This window comes from Orbicella faveolata, unplaced genomic scaffold (assembly GCF_042242905.1).
Source record: "Orbicella faveolata isolate gen_17 unplaced genomic scaffold, um_ofav_v1 contig_46, whole genome shotgun sequence".
Lineage (NCBI taxonomy): Eukaryota > Metazoa > Cnidaria > Anthozoa > Scleractinia > Merulinidae > Orbicella > Orbicella faveolata.
This window is the reverse complement of record NW_028301576.1, coordinates 21,847,356-21,861,687: the sequence shown is the minus strand read 5'-3', so window position 1 is coordinate 21,861,687 and position 14,332 is coordinate 21,847,356. Positions and strand designations below refer to the sequence as shown.

Here is a 14,332-nt window from a genome sequence, read left to right as displayed (position 1 = left end):
TGATTCAAATTATACAGAAATTCCATGCAGGTTCAATACTAATAATGTAGAAATTACTATAACAGTTCTACGCAGTCCAATTCCAAATATCCACGTGGTAGGTATCTACCGTTCAAATCTAATGTTCCAGTTTTAGAGTTTATAAAAGCCCTCGTTCATCTTCATAACTCAGTAATAACAGATACTAGAATACCCACCATACTTATTGGAGATTTCAATATTAATATAATGCAAGACACAACAGACGAAAGGTGTCTCAAAAAAATCACTGATAAAAAACAGAGGATATATACAATTAGTTAACCATTATACTACTGACTACCGTACACAAATGGATCACATTTATGTCACTGTACCACAACTTGAGCAATCTTCATGAACCCTTGAGTCATACTGAGGCAACTCGGAATTGGCCTATTGGCTGCAAACATGTCTTTTTGGGGGTTGCCAAATATTTGAAGTTTTACAGCCGACAAGCTAACTTTCGCGCCAACGTTTGCAAGTATTAGAGGTTTTTCATATATTTTCGATTAATATTTACTTGCCCAACTTCAAACCTAGGCTCGATTTCCAGCCGTTTTGGGAGTCCGTTTGTTGATAGTCCTCCCAACAGACGGCTGGATCACTGGTCCGTATCGCTTTTGTCCGTGACGGCATATCCGCTTTTTATGCAAACTAACATGCGAGCAGCGCGGGGGAAAATATGGCGGAGGTTGTCTCTCCGTGAAAATTAAACCTGTTAGCAAAAATGTGTTCTACGTAGAAACATTTTGGATAATCCAAAAAAAAAAGCGTAAAACTAAAACAGGAACTGCACGAAATCGTAGCCAGCAAGAATCTGGACCCCAAGGGTATCTTTGCAGCGATAAACTTATTTATGGTAAATCGGTAAACAAATATTCTGAGTAGAGTCGAAATCGTCATCACTGAGCCCGAGTGGTCCAATGCAAGAGAACTATCCAGTGGTACCAAGGATCATAAGCCAAGGTTGCTTCTTCGGCCTGCCTCTGTTATAAGACCTCTGCAGCAAACTAGACCTTTTCCTTTTTACCATACAGGTTCTACCACTCTTGGTAACATCACCGAATGGCACTAATTTTGCAGGATTTCCAAAGCGAAAAAGCTCATATTTGTAAAGTGAAGGTAAGAACTCTTTTTCTGTTCTTGGGATAAAAGATACCAGGAGTATAAGGTAAAGTACTGTTTCTATCCCGATTGCATGATACGTTTGGGTAAACACACGGGCGTAATAAAACTCGTATCCAAGCACATGCTTAGTTAGCCCTACCTTTTTGCGTCTATCGAAAATAACCATAAAGAAAATAACCAACGGACAAAATCAAGTTGATTTACTGCTAAACATCGCCGAAAAATAACCTTTTTTCCGGCAAAATTAATTAGTGAGCGAATAGGCGTTTCCTCGGTGATCCGCATGCTGTAAGTAATGCCAAGTTTTGTAGCAAAGGCTATAAACAAGTACAGTAGAGCAGGTCATACATTCATTCAAAACTTATTTCCTGTTTTTTTGGGTGCACGCACAAGAGCTGATGGTTCACGGGATAATAATTACTAAAACGTACAGATACTTTTCAGGTTTGTTGATTACAAATAACCTCCCTTCTTTGTAAGACAGATGGAGACTTAATTAATGGCAAATATTTACAAAAGAACATGTATTCCATTTACAATTGGATATCAAAATTGCAAAGTTTTTTTCAAAATCCCCTACGTCTACATCAAAATGTAATTTGTGATAATCGGTATTGACATAAATTAATATTTTGCCGACACGGAACAGAGAACTGGGTGGGAGAGTAGTACGCGAAGGCTCGCGGGTAGTACGTTTGTAAAAAGAGACGGTTGAGAAACTTGTGACATTCTACGGTCAGCCTTGCCACTAGCACTTTCCCATAAGGTTTATTTTTATTGTATAATTAGCGTCACATGATTTGTTTTTTCATTCTGTTGTCAGTTATAGGTCAACTTTAAAACCCCAAAGGTGGCGCCACTGCATTTGGTCGGGGGTACACGATCCCTATTTTTCCTAACAAGAGGTTTTTGGGGTTTACGTGTCCGGCTTTGGCGCATGTAGGACGTTACTTGATGTATCTCTTATCCACTTTGTTGTAAGCTTATTGTCGCAAATAAAACATATCTTGGTCCTGGCTGACCAACGCGCCCATGCCTCAACCTTTCAGTGTGTTCGGTTGTGTAGTGAAGGCAAAATATGTAGAAGTAAGACCGTGCTATTATGTGCTAAATGTCCATGTGACGATGCTTCAACATGACATTTGGAATAGACCTTTTTAGCATAGGCCGCTTGTTGCACTATTTTAGACCATGTGTTGATACTCTTGAGAATTCTCGCTTTCAAATTTTCAAATAGTCGCGTGTATATGAATAGATATTTTTTTAGGTTGATAAAAGACAATTCTCTAACAAATATCACGTGATGTGTAATGGGAAAACAAACCACCCAAGCTAAAAAAGTCTATAGAGCATTACTGGAGTGCACAGGCCAGATGTGTTTGTAACAGGCGGTCAGAACTGGCCCGTGCTATTAAACCCTTATTTCATATCCAGTGTTTTCTAAAGATAAATTTGGAATCAACTACGACAAATATTTGAGACAAATCATTCTAATTCTTACCAGTGTCGGATAAAGTGGGCGTCATCAATGGCCCTCAGCCGCAGCCTTTCCCTATAAGTTACATATATCAAATTTATATGGATCACCATATCGGGGACCCTAGCACGACCTAAAATAATCCGCCCTCTTTTGCTCGTCCCAGATATTAATTACTTTTACACAGATTGAAGTAAGAAACCTGGCTTGGTCCTGCATAAGCGAGTTGAGCAGAGAGATAATATAACCAATGCACAACCAGCACAACTAGTAAATCGGACTGGTTTCCGAATCTCATCAACGCAGCATCGAAGATGAGCGGGAAAGACTGAAAAACTACGGATTTTCCTGGAGCCGTTAGCTGTAAAACTAAGACATCTTTTCCCTTAATTTGCCGATACGAAAAGCGCCCTAAAACACACTTTACAGCAAAAGAAAACTCATCAGTACTGTTTTCCGCCATGTTGGAAAAACGAGTGACAAAATTGACCTATCACAGCCAGATTGCTCGATTCTAGCAGGCTTGGCCGTGATTGGTCCAAAAATGCAATGGCTAGACCAGTGATCCAGCCGTGGTGTGGGGAAAGAAACGCGTGTTCACAAAGCGGCTGCAAATCGAGCCTACTTCAAACCAGCAGTTCTTCTGTCTTAGGACTTGAGAAACGAGGTGTCGCATGCTTCCAGTTAGTACAATAAGTCGCAGGTTTCGTCTTCAAAGTTCAGCTGTGCACAAGAACGCTAAGCAACATCACGAGACAGGTAACATCGACTCGCTTTCAGGAAACCACATCAGAAGACCGAGCAAACTGTCGTTCACTTATTCGAAGTTGTTGGAATCGATTGTCCAAATTTAAGGGGTCATTTTCTCGAAGAAGTCTTGGATATCCATTTTTTCCCGCCATTTTAGCAGAACTTAGCATGCACGAACGCCCTTCAAACCTCAAATATTTGGAGGCAAACATGCCATGTTTTCACCAATTAGAACATATTTTACGTCATGTGTCCACGCTGAGATGAAAAACTCGGTATTAACATTTTAAACACCCATTTTTTTTTTCTGATTTGAGTATTCCAGATATTATGACCGACAGAACCTCTCTTCTCTAAAGAATTTCCCCGCCATGAACCAATTCTCAATGATGGCCCATTTTGTAGGCCTTCTTGTAGGATGAAAGCAATCAGTTGAAAACGAATTTCGGATTAAAAAAGCGAACGAAATCAATTGGAGGGAATGTTAAGCTTAAAATGATAAGCGGAAAATTCGCCCATCATGCCAAGTAATATTCAATTTCATATTCAAAGACGTGGTAGTCAAAAATAGATATATATTAAACTCGATTTGGCTTTTTCGTCATTTTCTCGTAGAGAAATATTTTCGTTTTCAAACGGAAGTTAAAACCAGACACGATAATTAATATATAGATTTAGGCCAGCCTAAAAGCGGAGCTCCTCAGTTATTTTTCGGAATATTGTTACTAATGAAAATAATCCAACATGTATGAGGTAAATTGCGAATGATTTAATAGTTTCAGCCGGAACTAGTATTACATCAGCAGATCGAGGTGTAAGATGGTGTGATTATGAAATATAGAGCCACGATTTCAAGGATTTCTGGGAAGCTACCAAAAATCTTGATCACATAACAGAACTGTCTTCTGTGCTTTTTGGTGGCATTTCTTGTTCTTTCCTACCTTATTCAGAAAGACAAGGCATTGTCATTAATCATTATATTCTTCCTTAGTTAACATGGGGACTCCCACACAAAAGAAGTTTACACATTTTTTTGTTGTGGGGACTGATTGAAATGCAGTGGTTACAATATACTCAGTCCCTGAATCTCTACCAAATGAAATCTCACAAAAATACCAAAACAGTATACATATGTGAAAAGTTGGAAAGTTTTGTTTCCTAACTTGTCCCCAAAGATACATTTAGCCATCTTCACTATTGTATGGAGTCTCCTCCTGCTGGAAGGGTTTGCAATAAGCAAAATCACCCTCGCATGAATGGTAATTACGATATATATTTTTTGCTGATCATGAATACTTGCATAGGCTTCTAATAATAATTTTATTATTCAATTTCAATGTGATTTGTTCTTTTTCTCGACTGGCATTGTGGACTACAAGAGTTGCGATTGGGTTCCATTGATTAATTTTGCTATAATTAAATTATACCAAGAATTATCAGTGAGCTAAGAGGAAGTTATATTATGTACATGTATTTTGTCTGCACTACACAACCAAATGCACTCAAAGGTTATGAGGCATAGGTACATTTGTCAGAAGAGCCCAGCATATCCAAGATATGTTTTGATTGACACATCAATTGAGATAATTTACAGCAAAATGGATAAAAAATACATCAATATCCTACATGCACCAAAGCCAGACATGGGGTTATAAGGCAATCGTTTAAACAACAGATTGAAATAATTTATAAATTAGAGAACACTATTTCTACAACAGAATGGAACAAATTAACCTTATCGAACATTGCGAATGGCAAGGCTGTCTGTAGAATGTCACAAATTTCTCAACCCTTTCTTTCTACAAAAATGCTAATCCTGCAACTTTGCTTAAGACCCAGTTCTCCATTTCGTGTTGGCAAAATATCAATTTATGCCATGTCCAATGCAGATTATCACAAAATTGATTTAAAAGCGCAATAAATATCATTTTAAAGCCAAAAAGCTAATTATTTAAATAAACCATGAGTAAATTATCTCTAAGAAAAACTGATTAAATTAACAGGCACTTAAAAATAATTAGTTAATATGTGTTTCTTAATAATGTAATGCAGTGTATCTGTCACAATGTTGCAGCTATGATATTACTACAAACAGGATGGGTTGCAGAACTGAACCTCCAAGTCAGTTTATTCAATGAACTTGGTGCAGAATTTATAATCCCATCAAGTTGTCTGTAAATACAGAGAAACCAAACAAAGCATTAGAATCATAAGTAATGAATTACTAAACTCTTTTACATGTACTGTATGAACAGTGTATGTTCCATTAATATTGGGGATCTCTCAGAAGCTGCATCCATGATAAATTAATTTGTTCCCAGATGCATTTGTTTATAGAACTTTTCACAAATTAATATCTCTGTCATAACAGTGACCTCTGTGTTCTCCAACAATCAGCACACAAGAAAAATACACTTAGTAAGATATTGTTTACAATAAAAATCAATGCCTATAAGCAATCATAAGGACCTTAAATTTATATTACCTCAGAACTATCTCACCAGGCCATGGTTGCTTTGAAAATCTTTGATGTTTTAATACAGGCTCCCCATCTGTAACCTGTTCATATATTGACTGACAGGAACAGGCATGTAATTCCTTTCTTTGATATACAGTGTACTTCATTGTTAGCTGTTTACTGAGTGTTAGTAGTGAATCAAATGCTAGGGGTTGGTACTCCAACTTTCACTGTGGCAGGCTCTGCCCTGAGATACAAAGCAAACTTACATAACTGTTATGAACTTCGCGACTTGCTTTCGAGAGCAAATGCAATTTGCTTCAAACAAGCAACTGGAACATTGAGGGTTACAACAATGTGCACAGTCCCAATCACAGGGTCATCCAGGCTCTTTGGTTGTACATATAACTGTACAACTGTATATGAGTTCAGCTTCCAGAAGAAAATCAGAGTTTGTCAGGATAAATACTGATGTTCTTGCTTACTCAATGAATGAATGTGCAGTTCCAGAAGATATTCACACCCAACACCCATTCACGGCCAGTCTTTAGAAATTCCAAATTAAAGTATCAGGAATCAAGAGCTCTAATAGAGAAAAAACCTCCATGTGGGTTATTAATCTTTTCTTGAGGAAAACAATGTCTGAGAAATCATTACAAAATAATGTTTAAGAAACATCTTACCTTTCAGAGAATTTTGTAATCTACACTGTCTGGCCAGTTCATATACATGTATTTGACAAGTTGACACTGGGCATATTTGTAAATTTGTGCACTTCAACATCACATTACTATGTAGTAGCACTGGCCAACTAAAAACAAACAGCATAATTTGGTTAATTTATTTAATATACACTGTACATTATTAGGCTGAAATATTGGTGTAGATTGTTGCACATCAACAGATACAGAAACTATTTGCACCTGAATCATAATGAGTGAAAAATCGTGCATGAGACATTTACATGTACATGTAACAGCCCTCCACCTCAGAACCATCACAGATATGATATGATATTTTTAAACTCTCTGAAATTTCAGATTATTCAAGATTAACATATGCACATACATCATCTGGGGCAACCCTAAAACACTGAATTTGGAAACCGAAATCCGGAATCCGGAATCTGGAATCCAGAATCCGGAACCAAAAACCAGAATCTGGAATCCAGATATTATGAATGATGATAGAAATAATTCACTTCAGCAATGTCTAATAAATAAATATGAGCAAAAATCGTTTTGTTGTTATTTATTTTCTTGGCTTTACTTCAGCCACAGACTGTAATTGCTAAAAAATTATTGACTAGTTCTGAACAACCCTTAGCTATATATCTGGCCCCGTTGTTCAAAAGCTGCATAAAGCTATTCATTCGCTACATCACTATCCAGTCAGGGTTACTGATTTTTTGGGTGGATAGAGTTACTCATAGCCTGCGAGCAGGCTCTAGTATCTGTCTCTATTGTCTGAGCAGGCTAAATAGGTGTCTAGTGTTTTTCTGCATTGGCATGTCACCAAGAGCCTTCATGCGGCTTTGCCACTCACACCCCCAGCCCAAACACGAGAGCCTGCTCATAGGCTAAGTTACCCATCTTTTGTTCAAGCTGGCCCTGGTGAGAGCCCGGTTCTTGTCTACATCAAATTGCTCTGAGAAGACTGGTGAGCAGCACATTAACAACAAGCTATTATAGGCTATTGCAGTGAGTTTCTGGCAGTCTTTTAGCATCTTTGAACAGCATGTGGTCTGATCTGTCAGCAAGTGAGAAGCAGACGGAAGTAAGTGTGCAACATTTCTACAAATTGTTTTAATATGATGGCCGCCAAGAATATGAAATGCTGATTTGTCACAGTATCAGTGTGGAAATTGTGTTAATCTGGAATTGGTCTCGTATCTGTTGGAAAAATCAAATTTCATATTTAGACCAGACGGGTTACCCTTGGACTTCGAAATTGGGGGGCGTGACCGTCAATGTACAGGGGGCTGCCACTGATGGATATCCTGTTCTCTATGACATTTTCTATCTTGTTCAGTATGTACTAGACATAAAGGATAAATTTATACTTCCGGTAAATTGAAGATCACTTATTAAACAAAATGGCAATTACCAGCAAGCTTATTTTAGACACTCTCGAGGTGCTTGGAATAAAATTAAGACGCACTTTACTGAGATTCTCATAATAATCATAGCCCTCACTAAAAATAATGGTTGCACAATTTCAACAGACGCGGAATTTTTGTTTCAAAAAAGGTTAAGTTTGAGGTCCTTTTTACTTGGCAGCTTACTTTTTACAGTCGAAAAGCTAAGCAAAACAATTTTCGCGTATTTGAAGAACTTATTTTCTTTGATTTGCAGATTCCGGTTTCCAGTTTCTGGATTCCGGTTTTTGGTTCCAGATTCCGGATTCCGGTTTCTGGGTTTTAGGGTTGCCCCATATTTAACATATTGTTTGCTTCACATTCAGTTTACACATGGCTGTTATCCAGCATAGGCAGACATAAGTTTTCCTTTAAAAATATATTGCAACAACTATTGCATCTTTCGTTACCTATTCTTGTGATGAAATGACACAAAATTCAAGAACAAGAAGTCATAAGCATAAAACTAACTTACATGGTGCTTACAGTTCCTCTTACTGTCTGCATATGTTGTCCATAAACTGATGCTGCCTGGACAATGTACTCATTATTTTTCTGATCACACCTTTTAAAATGTCACTGTTATATAATTTGTCCTGAAAAAGCAATACAGGAAATGTTATGCCTTTGGCACTCACCAAATACCTTTACATGATGTATAATGTACACCATATCAACATTCACAATTCTCTTTACTTTCATTGTAACTCTTTTGTGTCATTTTCCCTCACTTGAATACAGGACTTCCACTTTAGGTTATAATTTGCCTCTGGAATCCCTATGAATTCACAGGGAGTGATAACAATTAAATCATGACTAATTTTAGCAAAGGAGGCATTCAAATGTCAGATTTTAATGCTAAGTTTATACAGTAACTTTACATTACTCTTCGTACATATATATAACCTCTCAATTATTGCACCTATAGACAGAAGGTGTGCTGGGGGAAGAAATGTTCTAAACTCTCTGAACTTTTCCCCCTTACCTGTAATAGGATGACTATTATGAACTACGGTTTGTAACCAACACCAACATCAGGTTATGTATACACATGTATATTTTGTTGTCGTCCGTAATCATAAAAAAATAAAAATTTAAAATCCTCCATAAAGTTCACACTCAATAACACTGCTACATGTAGCGCTGTTACTGGAAATCAATTTAAGTGAAACTGTTGAAACAGCTCTGCCAAAATTTTTCCTAGCAGTTAAGGCAGGATAACAGAATATACATGTAGCACACAGCAAAGGCTAGAGATACACACATGTTAGTTATCAGTTAGGATTTGGTGAGCTTCTGTGCTGTAGGTATGGTGGAAAATAATAGATTATCAGAAATGAAGGTTCCTGAGACATTTTGACAGCACTGAGAGGAATTAATATATAAATTCACAAAAGAAGGAGAAGTTCTTGCCCTGTCCAGTTCTCTGTAATAAAAATATCATTTACATATGAGTCATTTATAATATGTGGTTTGTGTTTAAAGCCGATATAATGCACACTCTGATTTGCGAATTCCAGGGCATTATTTACATTTACATGGTATACCTCGGTAAAACCATAAAACATTGCGTGCGACTAAAATAAAAAATATAAAAAATAAAAAGAAATGCCTAATTCATAACAATTTAAAATACTCAACACTAAAACGAATGTAATTCTTTACTTGAAAATTATTCTCCCGTAATGCCCATGGGCCAATTACAGGCAGGCTAAAAAGTCCTAACACAAAGTAAAAGGAAATTAAGAAAACTATTGCTTTTTTCTGGAAAATTGTAGCGACTGAAGACAATGATGGAACACTCTGAGAGTGCATTCTATCAACCTGATGAGATCAAATTTAAGGAGAATAGAGAATTCACGAGGTTATATCACAAACAAATTGGTACAGAACAGGAGAAAGGAAACTGTACAGCCAGGAAGAAACTGAAACTTTCTTCGACCAGCAAAAAAGTATGCATGCACAACAAAGAAAACAATCAGTGACATTCATTTAATAAGTTAGTAAATAAAAAATTAGTGTGAAGAAGAGAGCAAAGAGAGAGAGAGAGTGGAGATAGGAGAGCGCTTTTCTAACTAAATTGTGCATATATGTATGTAAAAGTTATTCTTATTATTGAGAAATGGTCAGGGCAAGAACTTCTATTACACTGTTCAATTTACCGAGTCAATTAGTACTATCTCACTTTTTTGGAACATTTCCATATTAAGTGTAAATACCGCATTGGGGAATAACCTCTTATTAACAAAATACGGTCCATGTACCCCCAACCAAAAGCAATGGCACAAATAACATGAAATAGCCAATCAAAATCAAAGCAGAGCTTTATTTGCAGACAGGATTGCCATGCATAATCGTCTACTCGACATTTTGGACTATATAAGCATTTTACCAAACCGAACTAATTGGACAGACAACAAAATAAAACGAGGAAATCTACATTATAAACACAAGATGCATATCACTACATCTGAGCTCGAGTATCAACAGCAAATCCCTTTTCAATGAACGGTGACCGAATAAAAGAGAGGATAAAGAAAATTCGTTTAAGCTTGCGGTGTTAAAGTTGAAAAATTATTCACGCTTAAATTTGAATATTACTGAGAGTCTGTATTTTTGCCGACGGGTTAATTTAGCTATGCAGTCATTTTATTGGCAGTAGCTTTACCAGTCTTCAACCAAATTAACCTCGGAATTCACAAAAGCATTTCGCCAAACCGAATAAATTGAACTAACAAAACGAGGAAATCTCCATACTTTGTAATCACAATATGCAAATATTCACATAGGAACAAAAGTAAATTTAGCAAATCCTGTTCGCTTCGGCTTAAAATGGTTTGTAGACCTTTCTTGGTTCAGTTTTCAACAACAGAAGAACAAATTTTAGCAGTCTACGAAGCGGCAGTGCTAACTAAATCAGAGAAAACTTCAAAACTCGCCCGGCCGTGTTTACAAGTACGATTTTGGTTAAGCTTATTTTTAGATGTGAGGTTATAAGCTTAAATTGACGACGAAAATCGATAGAAAACATAATTTGTTTACAACTTACAGCAACCTCCAAAGCGACCCACGTGTTATTGTTTAGAGACGAGCGAAATTAAAACGATGCAATTTTTAAAATCTCTTACAGCATGGCTTCAAATAAGGAAGACTTTTAATGGATTCCAATTGAAAATAAGCTTATATCGCCGAGGAAACTTGTTAATTTTCATACCAAACGCAACAACAAAAGTCACTTACCGCAAGTTGGCAATTCAGTTCGGCCAGTGTAAATCTTCCAGGCAGAAACTTGCAGCAAAAGTTGTGAAGACTAAACTGAAGTTATATTTTCGATAGATCAACGAATCAACCACTTCTAGCCCTCGTTAACTTTGTTCACGGCATTGTTCGGTATTATTTCACCTCCTTTCTCTAGCCCTTGACTAGCTATAATTCACGGCATTGTTCAGTACTGTTTCGCCTCCTTCCCCAGCGCTGGCCCGCTCAGTCTTTTTCGCGATCTTCTTCGCTACTTCTTTGCCTGTTAATTCTTGCTTTCTGTCTTTTGCTTCAGCGCAACCCTGTCTTAAAAATATTAAATCAACCTCCGCTATCGTTTTTCTTTAAAAATCCCGCCAAGAAAAATGGCATTCACCCGCTACCAACTGAGGGTGCATGTCTCTGTCAACCTATTAGCTGGAGTATGGCCGCCATCTTGCGCGACTCCGTCGTCGTCGTCGTCGTCGTCGTCGCCGTCGTCGTCGTCGTCGCCGTCGTGCGTACGCGCCCACGAGCAATACCGCTAGCCATGATAACCATGAGAAAATCAATTCATGGGTTTCCTTTTCTTCCCTATATGGGTATGGGGCTCCGCCGGAGCTCCGCTATAAAGACAACTGTCCATGTTAATGATTTAGACTACAGAAATTAAAAGTTGCGCACAAACACTTTAATGAGAATTTAAAAGCTAAGTATTCATTTTATTAAAAGCAGCTGAAAGGAAGTCCCAACGAAATTAGCGTTTTCCAAATTGCTTGCCTTATTTGTCAAGTAATCAATAGCCTGACAAGTTAATTAAAAGGTTGTTTAAAGACTGTCAAGATGAACGGGCCTTTTGGAGGAAATGTCAGAAAGCAGCAAATATTAGGCCAGAGATACATGGTGACTAGTTAAGTCCTAAAACGTAAAACCGATTGATATTTTGAGATATCATAAAATTTTAAACTTATTAATAGAGATAATCTGATGACCTTTATTAATACGCGATAAATTTTTAAAGCGTGGATAAAATTTACAACGAAAAAAACGGAATGCAATTTCACCTGGACTACTGAGAGTATGTGGGCAGACCTCATTTATATTGAAAAATAATTTATTTTTGGAGGAAAAAAAAACTGTTCAGCAAATTTTCAAACCGATCGTGAATATTGCATTTAATTGCATATTATAAATTATTAGTTCGGTTAGAAATGTATTGTTTGTTTCTTCGTGGAAAGTTGGATTAGAAGCGTGATATTTAGTTTTTTGATCCAGACAGATGGAAATCGAAACGGAAAAATATTCAACTAATTAGTATTGAACACCAGAGCATTTTGACATTATTTACATTAAACTCCTCTTCTAAAAGCAACATGAAATTGATATCTACAGAATGACTGTTCTTCATTATCAGTGAGACCACTCACTTGGAGCTAAGTCTTCTATTGACGGGGTAGGTTGAGTGACTTTTGTACTTCTTGAATGATCCTATTTATTTCTGTCGATTTATTGCCTCGTTACAAATTAAGAACATATTTTTGCCGGTCAGTCAGCCCTTCGTTTTTTCCCATTGTTGGGATTGTTGTTGTTTGACAGGATGGTATTCAAATTCAAACTCAGTTTAACATTTGAAATTTAAAGCGAGTTTTTCTGTCAGCCCTGAGTTAATTTCGTCTCAACTTTTCATCTTACCTGAAGAGATGAAGTTTTCCAGTACTAGGCAGACAGCGGTTATGTATGAATAAAAACATTCTTGCGATTTAAAAGCGGCACAGGTTATATTGTCGTATTCGGACCCTTGTCTTTTGCGTCACAGTTATATTTAGTGTTTTAAAGAAACTTTGGAGCTTATGTCTCTCTTAACTAAATTAAAGCTAAATTAAAATGTCGAATGTCGTGTGTTCTGTTGTTAAGGGTAATTATTTTACGTAGTTCTTTACAAAAATTAGGAAAAAGCTGCAAAGTTAGAACTTTACCGCTCTCGAATTCGTTAATAGAGATCTTTGAAGCCATAAAGTTTAGTCTACTTGAATAGAATTAACTGAAGCGTTGTCAACCTGTGTATATGCATACTATGGTTTTAATGAAACATTTAGCTTGGCGTTGAGATCAGGACGCTATTGTGAAACCGAGTGTAAAACGTATTCCCGTTAGCTTTTGATCACTTAATCGTCGTAAGAGTTTTGAGCATTTCGTTTTCCTAGGTCGAACTCTAAAGCGGAACTCTTAATTAGCATCAAAAGATGTTTCATGGAAAGATTCGAACGCTTCTGTCTTTCAATATTCTCAGGTCAGCTGAAGTAAGTGGTATTGAACTTAATACAAAAATGGCCGAGTTATTTACGTGTCGACCCCAAGTGTGCAATATGTAGTTGTATTTACAGCAGGGTAATTGCAGTATCCTTAACGGTGCGAAACAAAAGAGCGACAGTATTTAATTTACAATTATTTAACATCATAATAATTGAAGTGAAATTTTTTTATTTTTTTGAATTAAACCAACCTTATCCCTTTACAGTGTGACTATTTTCCCTTGCCTTTAAACCTAAAGTTTCCAGTTAACAAGGTAAGTTGAAGACTCTCTAAACTTTTTATCAGATAATTTTTACTGTGCGTATATCCTATGTGCTGGGAGAAACACGTTCAGTGCTATAATCGGATAGCTGTTCGCAATCATTATGTATATTAAAAAAAACGAAGTCAGTTAAACATTTGAAAGCCAAGGGAAGTGTTGTTCACAATCCTGAGTGAATTTAGTTGACAGTTTTAAACTCGATTAACACTTTTCAGCGTTTTAGCTCGTGTAGCGAATTAACTTGACATAATATTCGGCTCTCAGTATTTTTTTTGACCCAAAAGCAAGTCTTCGAGGCAGCAGACTTTTAGCTTTCTGAATACGAGCTCAGTTTCATTTGAACGCAGAATAATAATTAGTTTCTCGCTTTTCGAAGACTTCAATTTGATGTTGTTTTAAAATGTGCGATGTCTGAACATGGACCAGGAGTAAAATAAGCTGATAACTCGCTTTTTCTTGTTGATAATCAAGAAACATAAATTATTCATTTCTTAAGAAAGGGTAGGTAGGAAACGCGAGGTTGTGATCCCGTTTCAAGCACAGATTTTA

The 14,332-nt window shown here is 36.8% G+C and overlaps 2 long non-coding RNA genes across 3 annotated transcripts; one reads left to right on the top strand and one right to left on the bottom strand.

Annotated features, from left to right (window-relative positions):
- Window positions 1-526: 526 nt before the first annotated feature.
- On the top strand, window positions 527-14,006 carry LOC149098877 (uncharacterized). Its single transcript, XR_016203550.1, has 3 exons — window positions 527-1,143; window positions 12,601-12,661; window positions 13,727-14,006. It is a non-coding gene; the product is annotated as an uncharacterized LOC149098877 (long non-coding RNA).
- LOC149098878 (uncharacterized) lies at window positions 3,615-9,809 on the bottom strand. Of its 2 annotated transcripts, none has more exons than XR_016203549.1 (5): window positions 8,957-9,809; window positions 8,447-8,567; window positions 6,518-6,645; window positions 5,862-6,081; window positions 3,615-5,548 (listed from the first exon to the last, which is right to left on the bottom strand). It is a non-coding gene; the product is annotated as an uncharacterized LOC149098878 (long non-coding RNA). The 2 variants fall into 2 exon arrangements; XR_016203548.1 differs by having other exon boundaries at window positions 4,126-5,548; window positions 5,878-6,081.
- Window positions 14,007-14,332: the final 326 nt, after the last annotated feature.